General features: G+C 39.7%; 1 protein-coding gene across 3 annotated transcripts in view; it reads left to right on the forward strand.

The window, feature by feature from the left end:
- The window catches only part of PRLR (prolactin receptor), a 126575-nt gene that overhangs the window by 19182 nt on the left and 88242 nt on the right, over positions 1 to 19151 (forward strand). Inside the window, exons 2-3 of one of the 3 annotated variants that reach the window (XM_087927390.1) lie at positions 12306 to 12494; positions 12583 to 12633. The gene's annotated coding sequence lies outside the window, so the exon portion shown is untranslated. Of the gene's footprint in view, positions 1 to 12305; positions 12634 to 19151 lie in introns of all 3 variants that reach the window. The other 2 variants (XM_087927388.1, XM_087927389.1) reach the window with 2 other exon arrangements.

The raw sequence follows: 19151 nt of genomic DNA on the forward strand, positions 1-19151 counted from the left end.
AACAACTTAAAATGAATTAGAAAAGAAAAAGGAATAATACAAGAAAACCCTACCTCTAACGTTTTCAGAGTGAAAAGAGAAAATTATAATTGCGAAGAGCTGATCATTAGCTGAAGGATAATCCACCCAAAATTAGTTCCAGCCCGCAAAGTACTTAGATCTGGCCCACAGGGCCACCGTGGAAATAATGAAGGATTGGCCCACAGTGCCCTCCCAAGCTCCGTTTTTGCTGGCAGAGGGTTGCAGGAGGCCATTGCAGCAGAAAACGGAACTTGGGAGCCTGTTTTGGCTGGCAGGGTGCTCAAACCACCACAGGCACCCCTGACATTAGTGACATCGACCTGGCTATTCTCACACCAGCCGTGCCAATCCTGGCCCCCTGAGATCAAACACAACCCTGATGCGGCCCTCAATGAAAGCGAGTTTGACACCCCTGATCTATAGTTTTTTGGCTGTGGCTCTTAAGAATTAGGCTTGAAGAACCATCCTCACTTCTGACAAAGGAAGTGTGGGAACATTTGCTTTTGAAGTGTTATTATTCCTTGGGCCTCCCTGATAAGCCTAATTTGGTCATACTTGACTGTTAGCAGGAATAATGAAACATTAAGGTATGCTATGTTGCTATATCTTATTTCCATTTCCCATCATGAATATTTGTGTGATAGTTGACGATTGGAGTTGACAGTTGGAGTGTATGTGCATTGTTGTATATAGAACATACCTTATTATTGGCTAAGAATCTGAATAATTTGCAATGCATATTAGATTTTATGATGACAAGAAATATTAATCTGAAAACTATTAAAGCAGAAGCAAGATGAGTTTGACATAGAAAATGGAGTCAGCCTATACAAGAATGAAAGCAAGTAGATGGATGTGTGTATGTCTGTAGACTATTACTAAAGTTGGGAAATGAATGACTTAATTTTAAGACCTGAAAATACTGGTAGAAAGGTGGTGAGCAAGATGTAAACTACTTGAAGGAAGGAATGTTGAAAGAAGTAAAAAAATGATTATTCTTAGAGCATAGTTTTGTCAACTTTGAAGTATGGAACCTGAGAGGAGTTCCATCAGGAGGGACAAAATAATTTCAACACAGTAAGAGTGAAGTGTATTACTTATACCCTATGATGAAACAAGAAGATAAAAGAGACAAGAATGAATAGGTACTGAGTGAAGGTACCTATGAAGGCTCATGGTTAAATAAAAACATGAACAAACTAGTATGTGTCATGGAGAAATTAGTGCCAACCTTAAAGAATTAAAGAAATTGGAGATTGGCAAAAATTTATTATGCAAAAAATACTACAAAATCCTGTGTCAAGAGCCTTGAACATTCTTAGAAGCAAGACTGTATAGAGGTTGGAGGATGTTATGAATAATATATGAATACAAAGCAATGGGGGAATAATTTGAATAAGGTGAACCAGAGGCTCTCAACTAGAAGATTAAAGGCCTGGAGACAAAAACATATGAAGAACAGTTGCAGGAATTCAGTATGGCTAGTCTAGAGAAAAGAAGGACTAGAGCTGGCATGATAGCAGTATTCCTGTATTTGAGGAGTTGCCACAAAGAAGAGGGGGGTCAACTTATTTTCCAAAGCACCAGGAGCAAGACAAGAAACAATGATGGAAACTAATCAAGGAGAGAAGCAACCTGGAATTAAGGAGAAACACTTCCTAACAGTGAGGACAACAGTGAGAAGAGTGAAACACCTTGTTTCAAGTTATGAGGGCTCCAACACTGGAAAATTTAAAGAAGAGATTGGACAACCATTTGTCTGAAATGGTATAGGTTTCCTGAATTGGATTAGAAGACCTTCCAGGTTCCTTCCAGCTCTATTCTCATTTATTGATCAGAGATGATGGTGCCTTGAAACCATCAGCCCAAACCTCCACCCCCAGAGTAAAATACCTTTAATGCATGCAATACTGTACTTTCTGCACCATTCTGCATTTGATTATGTTTTATCATGGCACTGGGATGAATTTGGGAGGTTATGTTGGGGAGGGTTGTTTGTTTTGAATCCTTAAGCTACCCAGAGTCATGGATGGCTATATAAATAATATAACTAAATAAACAAACTTCTTAATAATTTCCCCCAGAAAATGCGACATCTGGAGTTTGTTATCTCCCATGGCTGAGAACTATAGATCCCACCCCAAAAAAACCCTTCATATTCATACAGGACATGTAATATTATTTACCCAGTACTGATGTTACAACAATCTAAAGTATAGAAACAAAGACAACCCTTATAAGCCAGAATCTTAATATAAAAACATCTATCTTATTTTCACAACTACAAGCTTTTTCTTCACAAGCACTTAATTCTGCTATCTGATTCTTCCCACATCTGGAAAAATTACCTTGAGGCTGTTTGGTCATTTATGAAGAATAAATGAAATGAAAATGAAAATCAAACTTCAAAACAATTGAATGAAGGTATAGTGAATGATCATGAAGAACCAACAAGCCTGAGAAAGTTGTGTTTGGGCGGAATCCATCAAGTCTTCAGAAAAAGGCCAAAATTAAAAACAAAAAACAAAGGCAGTGCTAAGAAGTTTAACTTAGTTGGGTTAAAAGTATGGGTGCGATGGCAGGTTTGATACTGAAAACTCAGACTTGTCCAAGCATAAAGGACTCATATGTAGTCCCGTTTAAAAAGCTGTTTTTACTCTGATGGAAAGATTACAAAAGCATTTTAAAACCCTGCGACACATACTCACGTGAATTGGCTTTTAATACTATTACAGAAACTCAGAACAATATCATTCCATGTGATTAAGATTTAATTTACTCTTTTTCATAGATATTTCTTTCATTTTTTTTCTCTTTCGTCAATTTTTTTCACTTTTTTAGTTCTTGTATGTTCATGCAACGTTTCTAAAAATAAAGAACAAAAAGCAATGAATGAAGTATTATGTCTAGTAGAAGCAAAGATGGAAAAGCATGGAGAGAAACAGTGTATAATGGCCTTTCTTATCTTACATTAATAACTTTGCCTCACTGTTCCTTATTTCTTTTCTATGCAACATTGCTTAATCTTGAAAGGGAATATGTATCTGATGAAATAGACCACTTCAATGAATACTTATGCAACTATATATTTTTCTTTAAACGGCAACAGATTCTTATCATTTTTGCTCCCACAGATTATTGTGATTATCATTTTAAAAACATTTCATATTCTATTTTTAAAAAAATGGCCAGTGTTTAAGTAACTTTTTTTCTTATTCAGTTGTGTCTGATTTTTGGAGATTCCCTGGATTAAGTCCCTGCAGTTTTCTGGACATGGTTTTCCATTGCCTCCTTCCTGAGAAAAAGTGACTAGCCCAAAGTCACCCAGCTGATTTGTGGTTAAGACAGGAGGAGAACTCGTATTCTGTTACTTTCTAGCCTGATGCTGTAACTGCATTAAACCATACTGGCTCCCAGTTCAGCAATAAAATGATTTCATTGCTAGTCAAACCAAGCTAGCTAGTATTTTGTCTCCTCAACTGATTCTTCAGCATCATATCCAACAGCTACTTTCTTAAAGATTTTCATAGCACAATCCAGTAAAACAAAATTACAAAATTAACTTTCAGACAAAACCTAAGCCAGGTTGGTTAGTTATTGTAAAATATTGTAGACTTCTTTTCTGCAGCTTGCTTATGATTTATGTTGTTGCATGGGTGCATGAAATGGAGACTTACAATCGAGACTATCTCTAGAAAAATGCAAAATAGGCCATAGATCGTATTTTTCTGGTTCATTCTGACCAGAAATTTCCAGAGTTTCTCTGCTTGACAACTTAAAAGAGGTGTATGGCTTTCAATTCCCAGAATTCTCCAGCTAGCAAAGCTGACCGTGGAATTCTGGGAGTTGAAGTTCATACTATACTTCTTCAGTTGCTAAGGTGGAGAAATGCTGCATTACACAGCAAGTTTTAATCAGACTGGCAGCGTGTGTCCCCCAGCATTTGAGGAGATGGGTGTTCTCCCCTAGGGCTCTGGTCTCTAATAACCATATACCTCACTGTACCAATAGGATTGTTGACTCAAAATCTCTCCAACCATCTCTGGATAGAAGCCAGGGGAGCTCTTAAGGCCTTGTGATGAGCACAGGTTCTCCTCAAGGCCAAAACTGAGCTCCCTCCCACCCATTATTCACTTCAGTAGCTGACTCCTGCCAAGAAAAACAGCAGCCAGATTGGGCCAGGCCACATGCTGAAACCATATGTCACAGCAATAAAAGCCACTTACCATTTCCAGTGATGGCTGTAAAGCTTCTGCTATTACGGAAGGCTAGGTTGAGTTTCACAGCAGTGGCTGTTTATTTGCCAGGCTGATGTTGCTGTATTGCTTCTATCGAACCTCCTCCTGCTCCTACGCTGTTGCCAGTCTTCTCTTCTCTTCTTTTTCCAATCTCTTGGAAACGGGGCGGAGAAGAGACCATGCCTCAGAAGCAGAACTAGGGACTGGCAGGAAATGGACTTCTGATGTACTACTTTGTGACAGGTTGCACACACACACACACACACACATTGTGTGAGAGGTGCTCTCAAAATTCCAAATGTGTTTACTGATTGAAAATGATTAGCAAGCTGCTAATCATTCTTTTTTTCCCCAGATAGCAGAGCTCAGAGAGCAGAGGGGACTGGGCATCGCGTGGCATGTTTCCTGTGGACTAATTAACTTAGCTAGTTCATGGGTCCGGCCTGGGCTGCAAAAATTTGGGCAGCCAGAAAATGGCAACCAAGAGTATCTCATCCAATGACATGCATTGGTGACCAGGAGGTCTCAACGGTGCTTTTTCAGGAGGCGTTTTGCATCTCATCCAAGAAGCTTCTACAGCTCTTGACAGGATAGTGGGCAATGGAAGGATTTATATATTTCTTGCAGACAGCTGGTAATCTGTATCCTGATCATTGAAGCACTTGGAGGTTTATCTGTAAGAGATACAAATTAACCTGAGTAGTGCTCCTGGTTCCTGCAGTCTGCAATTTTTCTTCTGGAAATCCATTCCTACTCTCCACATCCTGTCAGAGCTGAAGAAGCTTCTTGGGTGAGAAGCGAAATGCCTTCAAAAGAAAAAAAACAAGATAATCCAGTTGCCTCCTGAAAAAGCACCTTTGCTTTGAGACAACCATGACCTGGATAACTGAAAATCTCTGCAAACTGATGATCAGGATGTTTTCCTGTCCAAAGGAAAACTTTTCTTTCACTTCTTTTCTGCATTCTGAAGAGAAGCAGAGATAAATGGAAATTTTGGGCTCCCACAAAGGAAAAAGATTGAGAAGGATTCAAGCTGTCGATCCAACGCCACTAAAATATTGAAGGCACGTGATATTTAATGGCTCAATTGGCTCATTGTTGTACTTTGAAATCGAGCTCTATGACTAATTGCACTCTAAAAGCATATGAATTGTTTTTGTTTACTTGGATTAGCAAAACCAACCACAGCAGGCATCATTTCTTTTATCTTTTCTTTTGATTTAATTAGCATTAGTTCTAAGAAGAAACAGCTAATCGAGATGTTAGCTTATGAATTTACAAGTGAGGGAATATGTTGCAAGATTAGGGGTACTGCATAAATATTTAGTCAGGAACATGGGATTATTTTTCTCCTTGGAGGAATAGTGTATGCACAAGGTAGCCATGGTTTGCAAGCAGATGTAACTGCTGTCTGAATTTGCGAGAAAAATCCATCTCAAACAACATGATCTCTCCTTTGTTTTAGACCAAACATCTACCACACGTGATCCATCAAACCCTAAACTATTAAGCATGGGGGCTTTGTCTTATTTTACCCTACTACTGGGTTATTTTACTCTACTACTTTCTTTGTTGTCTCTTTCCCTCCCCCACTTTCATTATGATGAAACTTGGACGAGTTTTGTATCCTTTTAATTAACCAAAACAATGATGGTGACTGTGACAATTATTGGCAGTTGCTACAGTATAATTTAAATGTCAGCAAGTAGCAGCATCTGGCCAACATTGTCGGGTTTTGGAAGAGGATCAGAGGTAGCTAGTATGTGGGTAGGAGAAACCTAGAAATCACTTGCCTGCAAATTAGGCTGGGATGTTTGAGGGGAAAGACAATAGAAACTGCTTTCATTCTGTTGCTAAGGAAATTGTTGTGTTGTGTTCCAAGCTTAAGTCAATTTCTTTACAATTAAGATGTTTTGTCACCACTTCTGCTCCCAATGGTTCCTCTTTTATGCTTAACAGGGAAATGTGGAGGGGATGGATTTTCCCAGGAAATATACCGTCATGACATGATGAAATACAAAGTGTTATGGGGTACCTTGCTTCTGAATCTCTCCAATTCAGCTCCCTGAACCTGCTTGGCCTTCCTCTTCAACATACAATCTTCCTGCTTACATCATCAGAGAAAGAAGATCACAATTTCAAACTCAATTTCACTGAGAGCCGCATTAGGGTTGTGTTTGACCTCAGGGGCTGGGGTGGCCATGACTAAAAACTGAGCCTGTCACGGCCAAAAATGGAGCTTGGCTGGGCCGTGCACAGCTTCCCCAGGCTCTGTTTTTTTCTGACAGAGGGCTATATTTGCGGCCGAAAATAGAGCCTGGGTGGGCTGCGTGAGCTCCATTTTTGCTGGTAGAGGCACCGCGGGCTGGTCCTTCTCTGTTTTCAAGGCAACCCCCACAGGCCAGATCTAAGCACCCCATGGGCTGGATCCAGCCTGTGGGCCTTGAGTTTGACACCCTTGATCTACTGTATATACAGTGGATGCTCTTTGACCACAGTTGGGACCAGAATTGTCATTGCTAAGCAAAGCAGTTGTTGAGTGAGTCACAACTGATTTTTTTTTTACCTTCTTTGTCATGGTTGTTAAGCAAATCACTGCAGTTGTTCAGTGAATCATGCAATCGTTAAATAAATCTGGTTTCCCCCATTGACTTTTCTTGTTACAAGCGGGCTAGGCAAGTTGCAAAAAGTGATTGCGTGGCCCTGGGATGTCGCAACTGTCACAACTACATGCAGTTATCGAGTACCTGTGTTTTGATCAAGTGTCCTTGGGGAAGTAAGTGTAGGGACCAGTTGTAAGTGGAGGACCATCTGTAAGACACTGAAACTTGGCTCGATAAAACTACTGGGTTTCTTTGATGAGTAATTGCTGTTTAAGTGTTACCATTGCAGCACTCCTCCATCACATACATTTTTTGAATTCTGGGTGGAAAAGCAAAGACAGGAACTAGATTTAAACTTTACTAAATCAGAAACAATAACTGTGAGAGGGATCTTGGAGTCCTAGTGGACAATCCCTTAAACAAGAGTCAGCAGTGTGCGGCAGCGGCCCAAAAAACTAATACAATCCTTGGTTGTATAAACAGAGGCATAGAATCAAAATCACATGAAGTATTAGTACCGCTTCATAAAGCCTTAGTAAGACCACCTTTGGAATACTGCATCCAGTTTTGGTCACCACATTACAAAAAATATGTTGAGACTTTGGAAAAAGTGCAAAGAAGAGCAACTAAGATATGCCTGGAGACTAAAACATTAGGGGGCGTGCATAAGCGTACTAATCATGCCTACCATCCCTGTCCTATTGTTTTTTTATTTTTCTTATAAGTATCTATCTCATGTATTCAAAACTATATTCTTATACCTGTATCTTGTAGGCGATTGACAAATCAAATAAATACTAAAAAATAAAAAAACATATGAAGAACAGTTGCAAGATTTGGGTTTGGCTAATCTAAAGAAAAGACGGGCTAAGGGTGACATGACAGCAGTCTTCCAGTATCTGAGAGGCTGCCACAAAGAGGAGGAAATCAATTTATTTTCCAAACCACCAGAGGGCAAGACAAGGAACAATGGATGGAAACTCAGGAGAGAAGCAATCTGGAATTAAGGAGAAACTTCCAAACAGTGAGAACAATTAACCAGTAGAACAGCTTGTCTTCAGAAGTCGAGTGTGCTTCATCACTGGATATTTTTAAGAAGAGACTAGACACTCACTTGTTTGAAATAATATAGGATCTCCTGCTTGAGCAGGAGTTGGACTATAACAGGGGTCGCCAACCTTTTGGACCTCAGGGACCACCAAACTCATAATTTTAAATCCTGCGGACCACTAATATGAATTTTGACTGACAGTGGTTTGCTGACGTCAGTGGGAAAGTCTGTCCCATATTCCAGAGCTGCAGTAGTCACAAGACTAGCCCTTTGGTCATCTCGGAGCAGCTCCTCCAGTCCATGGCAGGCTGGTGCACCCGAGTGGAGGAGCAGCTGCTCCAGGATGACCAAAGGGCCAGTCCTGTGACTACTGCAGCTCTGGAATATGGGACAGACTTTCCCACCAACGTGAGCAATCCACCCCGAGGTGGATTTCCCTCCCCCACCATTGGTCTTACCTTCCAGGTCCAGCTCGTATGGCTCTACTCAAGGTTTGCCCTCGGCCAAAGGGTGGGGGCCAGTGGGTGGGCGGGCCATGTGGGCAGTGCAGCCTTGTGTTTCCGCACAGCCTAGATTAATTGCTTTGGGGGGGGACATTTCTCTGCGGACCACCAAAAATTTCTCGTGGACCACCAGTGGTCCCCGGCTCACCAGTTGGCGACCACTGGACTAGAAGACCTCCAAGGTTCCTTCCAGCTCTATTCCAATTCTGATTCTGATCATGTATGACAGTTTGTAGCCATATAGGAATATTGACCGTGAAGGAGGTATGTTCATTCACAACTCTACATGCTGTAACCTCAAATGTTCTTAGCGGAGCATATGTTGAGACTTTGGAAAAAGTGCAAAGAAGAGCAACTAAGATGGTTAAAGGCCTGGAGATTGAAACATATGAAGAACGGTTAGGTCACAACTTCCATCTTCTCAAAGGAGTTCCTGACTTTCCTTGACCCATAAGGGTACAACTATCTTTTTTTTCCCCCCCTGTCCTGGGAAGCCAGGGTTTTTAAGATTTGCTCAGCTGGCTATGATTGTTGGCAAGAGCCTTGAATTCCATCTGTACTGAGTCCCTCTTGATCTTTTTCCTTCTGGAGATCATAGATTTCCACTTGCTTCTCTTGTTCTCTAGCATTCTCTCCTTAGTGCACATTCCAGCCTTTCAAAGTCATTCCTAAAGTGACCTAACTACAACTGAACAAAAAAACAGAGTTGAACGGAACCTTGTAGATCATCCAGTCCAACCTCCTGCTCAAGGAGAAGATTGCGACTGCCCCCAGTATCTTTTTAAAAGCCTCCAGTGATGCAGCACCTATAACTTATGAAAGCAACCCATTCCACTGGTTAATTGTTCTCACAGTTAGGCTATTTCTCCTTAGTTCAAGGTTACTTCTCTTTTTGATTAATTTCTATCTATTGTTTCTTATCTTGTCTTTTGGTGCTTTGGAAAATAGTTGACGCCCTGTTCTTTGTGACAGCACCTCAAATATTGGAATACTGCTATCATGTCACTCCTTCTTTTCATTAGACATATCCAATTCCTGCAACCGTTCTTCATATGTTTTAGTCTCCATCTCTCTAAACTATGTTCCTCTTTTCTGCACGCTTTCCAGAATCTCAACATCTATGGTGACCAAAACTGGATGCAGTAGTCTGATGAATGCAAGATAGAACCCAACCATACTCTTGACATTACACTTCTGTTGATGCAGCCTGCGAGGGTTTGTGATTGTTTTGAAGTTGCATTACACTGCAGGCTTGCAATCAGCTTGTGATCTACCAAAATATCTAGATCTTTTTCACATGTGTTGCTACCCAATTCAATCTCTCCAGCCTATGCTCGTTTCTTTCATTTTCCTAAACAATTTTCCTAAGTATTTTACTGTTTTTTACGCATTGTTTCAGCTTGTAATGATCCTTCTGAACCCCGATGAACCACCTAGGACACTTGTCACCTGCCCTTTGTGTCATCTGCAAATTTCATAACCATATTTTGTAATACTTCAACCAAATTGTTTATCAATATGTTTATAACAGCCCGGAAGCTAGAAGGGAGCCCAACATGTGAAGCTATACATTTATTGGTTGTGATTTTCTTCTATCAACTCTGTATCCCTCTATTGGTAGCACAGACTAGTCTGTGTTTTGCTATTTTCTGCACCAGGATCTCATGGCAGACTTGGTCAAATGCTTTGCTGAAATCAAAGTACACTATGTCCATTGCATTCCTTGGGCTAATGATACTGATCGTTGTATCAAAAAAGGAGGTCAAGTTAATTTGGCATGACATGTCATTGAGAAAGCCATGCTGGTTCCTGCCAGACAATACATTCTTTTCTCAATGCTCATAAAATGATTGCTTAACTGTTTGTTCCAGAATTATCCAACCCCCGACTTCTTTTTTTTTTTAAAAAAAATGGAAGCAACATACTTCAATCCTCTGGCATCCTGTATCCATACATTCACACCTTTATAGAGTAAATAGAGAACAACCCTGCAAGGCTGAGTTTTTCCTCCCACACTTGCATGGGAGAAATGATGCCTTCCATCATAAAGCCTGAATGGTTGTCATTTCTTATAAAACAGAAATAAAGCACCACAACCTGATTGGCTCTGTGTGTGTGTGTGTGTGTGTGTGTGAGAGAGAGAGAGAGAGAGAGAGAGAGAATATGAATGGGATGTCTGGGGAACAGAAACTTTTGAATGTAAAGGTCCAATTTTTTAAAATTGAATTGAATTGAACTTTATTTGGCAAGTTTGATTCAACACATAAGGAATTTCTCTCTGGTACAGAAAAACACTCAGTGTTGCAAAGCATCATCATCATCATCATCATCAGTCTGCAAGAAATATCATTTGCCTATAAGCAAGGACTGGTGGGACCATCAATTAGAGAAAGTCATAGAAAACGAAGAAGCTAAATTTCCCTAGAACTTTAGAAGTGAAACAGACAAACACCTGCCACACAACACCCCAGACATAACAATTTTTGATAAGAAAGACCAAAAAAAAGTCTGGATTGTGGATGTGGCAGTATCTAGAATAGAAGAGAAAGAACTGAAGAAGATAACAAAATGGAAAGACTTACAAATAGAATGACCATGGCAAAAGCAAGCGAAGGTAATACCAATACAGTAATAGGAACCTTGGGTACAATCCCAAAACACTTGGAGCACCATTTGAACACATTGACAAGTTCACCATCAATCAGTTACAAAAGGAGCTTTATTCGTTACAGCTTTCATCCTGCAATGATATCTGTAGCACCATAAAACATCCAGATGTGCCTATCTCAGGTCCTTGGAAAAGATTCAATAGGTAGACAAAAATGCCAAACCCAGTTTGAACATCTGGTTGACTGCGACGAAGCATACTAATAATTAGTAAGTAGTCCCAAAAGTAATTGGTGCCTTGGATCTATTCCCAAAACAACTGGAGCACCACTTGTGCACCATTGGCATTGACAAATTCACCATCAGTCAATTGTAAAAGGCGGCTTACACCCTGCGATGATATCTGTAGACCATAGAACATAGCATCCCCATTGGCTTTCCCCATTAGCCACTTGGGATGGTTGCATATGATAATCACATAACCCTGGGATGCTACAATCATTATAAATCAGGCTGGTTGCCAAGAGCCTGAATTCTCATTATGTGACATAGGGATGTTGTAATGGTCATAAGTGTGAGGACTGACTGTAAAAGTAAGTCACTTTTTTCACTGCTGTTGTAATTTTGCATTTGCTAAATGAGTGGTTCTGAGTTGAAGACAATTGTATCGTAGCTAATAATTGGGTACTTAGTCCAAGCTATCTTACAGAGTGATACCTTGAGCTATCAGATCTGAGCTGCAAATGTCCAGCAGACGACAGCAAAGTATTAGTAGCCCTCTGAATTTATGCAACGCAGATCTGGTAGCCGTAGAAACTGAAATGTCATAGTAAATAAATGTAAGCATATAGCTTCAACACTCAGCACTGGGCCTTTTATTTTTTTCCCCCAAACAAAATTTTATGAAGTCTTATCAGAAACCATCTTGTTCCTTCTTGCTTTCTCACAGTTATGATTGGCACTCAAAAATCACTGTCACAAAAAGAAAAAGAAAAAAGAAAGAAAAGGTTTTTAATTTCTACACTTCATAGAAAGGTCTGTAAGCCCTTTGTATGGAAAGAATGGAATTCCGAGTTTACTTTAAAAACACCCAAATGTCTCTCTTCTGTGCTTGAATGTAAACACGTGCGCTTAAGAATGTAAATCCACAGCTTAAAATATATACTTTTTTTTTTCATGGCTGCATCTTTATGAGCTTTGTACCTTTGTAACCTTGTAAAGCTGTCAGGCTCTGGACATTTTGCATACTGAAGATTTTTTTTTTTTTTAATTCTGCCTGCAGCAAGGAACATGGATTTTGCAATTCTGGCTCCTCCTTCAGTGAAAAAAATCATACAAGTTCATCGAGTCGTCGTGTTTCCCACAGGGCTGATTTGCTTCTGGTCTCAGGCTTGAAATTCCAAAATCCCTTCAAAGCATATGGATTTTTCTTTCCGCCTGGGGTCGTCTGGTGCCTTCCTGGAGCCTTTCTGTGGGTCAGTCACACTTTCTCTCCGGATTTACTCAAGGGATCTGAAACCATCTGATCCACACCAGGTTTTTATTTTCTTCTCACCCAGGAAGCCTTCCAAGCTGACATGAACGCGGAGAGACTTTCTTACCACTCAAGAGTAAGTACCGTCTTTCTTACTTGAGACAAGAGATTGTGTGTCTATCTAAGCTCTCTTTAGGGTCACTAGGTCACTGTCAAATCAGAAGACCGAGGGGATATGGGATTCTTACCAGTGGTTTAACCTTCTGCTGAAGAGCTGAAGAAACCCCAAAGTCAATCACTTGTTGCACATATTTTTTAACATTAACATGGATTTAGGTTAGACCATTCAAAATTGTTTCAAATGTATAGTGTTACATATAGATATAACAACACGTGTTGTCATTCATCCTCTGGGTTTGCTATAGCATAGTTCTGGCTATAAGGCTCATTATCACATATGTGAAACACATTGCAAGCCTCCTCAAGCACTGTGGTCATCATTAAACATTCGTAATCATTGATTAGTTGAGTAAAGTTAAGCAAAAGACAGTTTTATTATTCATAATAGTGACATCAATCTTGGTACTATTTGGGACCTAGACTTTTTTTTAGATATACATTTAAAGAATGTATACATTATATAGATAGATAGATAGATAGATAGATAGATAGATAGATAGATAGATAGATATGCATACATAGATACATAGATACATATACATATGGGAAAATACCTGAACAAAGCTGAATGCCATATATATATATATATACATATACATACACATACACATACACATACACACACACACACACACACACACACACACACACACACACACATATATATATGGCATTCAGCTTTGTTCGGGTATTCTCCCACGTCATTGTAGTTGTGCTTTTAAAGTTGTTTAAAAGCACAACTACAATGACATGGGAAAATACCCAAACAAAGTTGAATGCCATACAGAAGTCTCATTCATCATCTTCAGGCTTCTGTCTTGGCAGAATTCTATCTGGCTTCTGAATCACTCTGAGAAGCACAGAGCCGAAGACAGAAGCCTGAAGATGATGAATGAGACTTCATCGAAACGTTGCCTAGATACTTCGAATCTTATGCGGGAGAAAACCCGAACAACCAAAGATCCACATACAAATACCCGCGAGAACCTCAGAATATATATATATATATATATATATATAATATATATATATATATATATATATATATATATATATATATAGATACATATTTAAAGAATATACATTTAGATATGCATTTAAGAATGTATTATGAACTAATTCCAAATATGGGGTTACTTTTCCTATAGATTTTTTTGGGGGTATGTGTGTGTGGGGATGCTGCTTCTCAATTTTTATCTTATAGTAATTTGGTTAATTTGCCATGTGCTATCATATGTTGCATTCTGGATAATGGAAATTGTTGTTTGGGAAGACACTTTTCATATTTAATCTTTATCATACTTGTAAATAGGTTTTAATAATAATATGGATGCAAGAATAAAAGCCAGTCCCTGATGAGAAGGCACAAATTAAGAATATATGGAATCTCTATGAGCTATTTCCAGGTCTCATTTCATTCGCTCAACATTTGTGGTAATTTGCAAGTTTCTTATCTTAGGTGCTGCTGAACTAAAGCAGAACATACATTCTCATACCTCTTCCTGCCTTAAGGTAGCTTTCTATGTGTTTTTGCCCAAATTGGTATGTACAGGTGTATAGGTTTCATTCTGTCGTGTCCCTTTTGAATTTTCACTCTGCTCTTTTCTCATTATCACTTGGAATATCACAACACCAAATTATCTCCTGAAGCATGTTGTTATTATTACAATGAAAGGTTAAGCCTGTACTACAGTATTCACTTAAAATCAGAATATGGCTCCTCAAATTTATGTTCTGAATTACAGACTTCAGTGAATTATATTTAAGATTTAAAAAGATGTTTCCATTTAAATATTCATAAAATATCTTGATATCTTTTTTCCTGCTATTTATCTAGATGAAATAATTTTCTACTTGAAGTTTTTAGTTGTTGTTAGGAACCTCTATATCTCATCGAACTCTTAATATGGTTTGAACGGTTACAAGAACCTCTGAGGCAGACAAACTTGTAGAAATGGTGTAAAATTAAATAAATAAATGGGCTTGTAGCTTACTTCGTATTACTTTAAAGTATGATGTCTCCTGTTCTAGTATGTGAGACAGACTTTGGGAGACTGGGCCAAGGATGTTACCAAGGGAACATTAAAATAAGAGATAGTATAGCCCATAGTGGGATACTGAGCAGAGCAAGAGGCTCAGAAAAGGGACTCTACCTAGTTTCTCAGGCTGTAAAAGAGAAGAGGGGAGAATTGTACTTTTAAATTTCCAAGATTAATGTTGTTCATACTTGGTAGACCAGACAGGAAATACAACCAGATAAATTAATTCCACTTTATTGTAAATTTACACTGACAGAATCTTCCAGGGCTAAAAGCAGGGGTGGGATTCTATCAGTTCACACCTATTCGCTAGAACCGGTTGTTAACATTCTAAGCAGTTCGGAGAACCAGTTGTTAAAAGAAATTACTGGCCTAATCCTGTAAGGAAGGCAGGAAGGAAACATTCTGGTGTTGCTTACAGAAACTGTCTCTCCATTAACCCTTATTACATTCTTGGCAGGACTAGACTTCCTGTCTCAGGAACTTCTCGGGAGTTTTTTTCCCCTCCTTTGCTGGTACTTTGCTTGTGTGTAGTGCCCATTCAAACTTACAGTGGGACTGAAAAAAGTGACTTATGGCCATTTTTCACACTTACGACTATTGCAACACCCCAACAGTCATGAGAGGCCAGGTGAGGAGATGCGTGCCTCAATGTGAGTGATATTGAGTTGGCCACGCCCAGCCAATAACATGACCACAAGCCACACCCACCAACTAAGCCACAGTCACAGAACCAGTTGTTAAAAAATTTGAATCCCACCTCTGGCTGAAAGTATAATTCTCCCACTCTCTCCTTTATGGCCTAAGAAACTAGGGAAAGCCTCTTCCGAACCTCTTGTCCCACCCACTATACAGCTGCTGACTAAACTGTCCCTTATCTGTCTGTTCCCTTGGCAACATCTCCTCAGCCAGTCTCTCAAGGTCTTTCTCACATACTATTACATCTGGCCAATAATAAAAGCAGCCTATTTATATTGTAAAATATTTTCTGCTCGTTAACTTAACATGCTATCACACCAGGTTTTGTACTCTGATGATACATTGACTATTGCAGTCGCAATGCAAATATTTGTGGGTTGTACAGATTTCCAAGATTTTTGCCACAATTTTTCTGTGGTGTGTTTAATTTTTCTTGCATTGTTTTATATTGGGCATGTATAGTCTGATTATGCCTTCACTGGAAGAAAAATGCCTTGGAACACATTGTCACTATACAAGTGTATTACTAACTGTGCCTTACCTTAGGAACAGTTCCCAGAAGTCTGTGTACCATGCTGTGGGAGAAAACATTTGAGGAGAGGAGATCCCCTGGCCATGGGAAAAGTATTCTTTTCAGCTCTCTTTCTTCGTTGCTTCTCCCTTACCATTATTTCCTCCCTTACAATTTAGGAAGTTTGATCCTTGCAAACAGGTATTTAACCTCCAGTGTTGGAGCAATCAGAAGTTCTGGAGGCAGGTCGTTCCACTGATAAATAGTTCTAGCTTTCAGGAAATTTCTCCTTATTTCTAGGTTCTCTCATTGATTTATTTCCACCCATTGCTTCTTGTCCTGCCTTCAGGTGCTTTGGAGAAAAGGTTGACCCCCCCCCCCACCTCTTCTATGTGGCAGCCCCCTGGATATTGGAAAACTGCTATCATGTCACCCGTAGTCCTTCTTTTCATTAAACTAGACATATCCAATTCCTGAAACCATTCTTCATACGTTTTAGCCTCCAGTCCCCTAATCATCTTTGTTACTCTGCACACTCTTTCTAGAGCCTCAGTATCTTTTTTATATTGTGGCGACCAAAACTGGATGCAATATTCCAAGGGTGGTCTTACCAAGGCATTATAAATTGGTATTAGCATTTCCTGTGGTCTTGATTCTATCCCTCTGTTCATGCAGCCTAAGACTGCATTGGATTTTTTGGGCAGGTGCAGCACCCCACTGGCTCATATTTATTTTGTCCACTAGAACACTAGAGTTCTTTCTCACACTGATTACTTAACTCATGTGGATTATTGTGGAAGCATGTTAAAGTCCCTAGTGGGTTATTGTTGTCTTCCCTTAGCCTAGTGCATGGAATGACACATGGGGAATCTGATGCCATCCTATCGCACCAGAATCCCCAGAGTCCACATGTTTTGAGGCTTGAGTCCATGCTAGTGTAAGTGAATCTTTTCAGGTGGCTTAGAAACAGTGGATGTGGATGTGAGTCCTCAGTCTCCCTTTTAGAACCCCATTAATTACCGTTCCACTGTTTTGTTTAAGGAAAAGTGGAGGGGAGCAAACTCAGGTTGCAACTTGCATTATTAATTGCATGCTTCAATGAACCAGTTTTCCACCAGTGATCTATCATCATAAATCAGCCAATCAGCAGGGCGGTTCCTCGAGGGGGCTGAGGGAAACGATCAGGCTGATGTCAGCCTGGGTGTGCACAGGGCCTGAAGCTGAGGCAAAAAGCCCAATTTTATCAGCATGGCAGGGAAAAGGGTAAAGCAGCCTACAGGCTTTGGCCTGCGAGAGTAGGGAAAGCTGCGGAAGATGCCTGATAATCCTCCAGCAGGACTTTGAGAATCAACAGATTTGTCAGTACACAGATTATGCAAAACGTATTTTTTCTTTTTCTCAAAGAAATCTTAGAGCTTCCATATCAGCTCACAAAAGGGGTTACATTTGGAGCGAAGGGCTCAGCTGATTAAATCCTGAGACCAAAATTTTCAGAATTGTCAGCGATCATATATCACATGTACAGATGAGCACTTAAATACATTTGATAAATAAATTAATATCTCATGATGAGTCAGTCCCAAAAAGGACTGTGGTTAATGAGAAGTACGGAGACAATTAGCGAGTTCATGCTTTTCGTAGCATTTTACATTCATTATTTTAGTAATTCTGCTAAGTGCTTCCTAAAAGAGTCTAGTATTGTTATTCTTGTAAGGAAAAACATCATTAAGATTGACAAATTGTTGTTCCTCAGCTTGTCAGCTTATGGTACAGAACAGATGTTTGCTGAGGGTTATCTGTTTTAGGCATGTGCTGCCTAAATGCTGAGTTAAGATATAAATCCATGTGAATTGGACTTACATCTCCTGGTTCTCATTTACTGTTCATATGAAAAATGCTCATTACAAAATGTAAGATTTCACAGCTGTGTTTTGAGATACTTCCTTACTGAATCTGGTTGGCTCTAAGAGAGATGTTGAACTGTCCTTACCACACAAACAAGCCTAAGCAGTGAATAATACCTTACATCTGAACCTGTAATGAATGCTATTCCCTCACATAGTTAATGTTGGAATTGTCTGCTCAAACTGATATCTAATTGTGCCATGGGCGTCCCATTTGTGGTTGAACACACCCACTCAAAATGACTTCACCTGAGAATTAGCAATTCTAGAATCTGCAATTAAGAATGCAGAGTTGCTGAAAAACAAGGAGAACCAGAAGAGGATAGACTAACAACTGATAGTGGATTTTCCATATTTGGGGGCTGGGAAAGATAATATAGCAGATACTTTTCATTTTAATATATGCTCACCCAAGAACCTGACTGGCATCAGTTCTAGCAGATAGAAACACGGAATAGGCTCTAGGAAAACATATTTGTTTGAAAGACCACAAAAATGGCAACATTAGTGGCAGTGACTCTTTCACTGGAAATCAACTTATCATTGCCTACAACAGAAGAGAGAAATAAGAAACAAGATTGTAGTGCTAGTTCTAAGAGTTCTTCCTTGCAACCTTTAGCAGAATCTTATCTACTGCACCTCTTCCCAGTTGCCAAGCATTCTGTCTTCCCTGCTTCTCCCCCTCACTGCTCATTCCATTCTTACTGGGCAGGATTGCTTCCCAGAGATGGCCTCAAGAGGTGTAAAAAAAAGTCAAATGGCAGCCATGACATCACCTTGACCATCCCTTTTAATGTGTGTTACACCTGCAGTGTGCATTAAAAAGAGGCGGTGTGATGATCCCATGGTACAATGGTATGTGGGGATGATCTTGCCAAGGCCATGGTCATGTAAGAGACAGCATAGTCTGCGGCTGAATAGTGACTAGGGTAAGAAACGAACAACCTACTTTCTCATAAACAATTTGGTTTCAGGAAAAAACTATCCTATAATCTGCAACTCTTACACTGCAAAAACATGTGGACTAAAAAACTCGATCAGGGCAAAGCAATAGACGCAATCTACATAGACTTCTGTAAAGCCTTTGATTCAGTGGTACACGACAAACTCCTCCTAAAACTAAAATCTTACGGTATCTCGGGACACCTGCATAACTGAATAGAAACATTCCTGTCAACAGACAACAAATGGTCAAAATTGGGAGCATCCTATCAAATTCTGTACCTGTCAACAGTGGTGTCCCCCAAGGCAGTGTTCTAGGACCAACTCTTTTCATACTCTACATAAATGACCTCTGTGATCATATTAAGAGCAACTGTGT

Source organism: Pseudonaja textilis, chromosome 2, assembly GCF_049901715.1.
Source record: "Pseudonaja textilis isolate UNSWEBS1 chromosome 2, rPseTex1.2, whole genome shotgun sequence".
In the NCBI taxonomy this organism is placed as follows: Eukaryota; Metazoa; Chordata; class Lepidosauria; order Squamata; family Elapidae; genus Pseudonaja; species Pseudonaja textilis.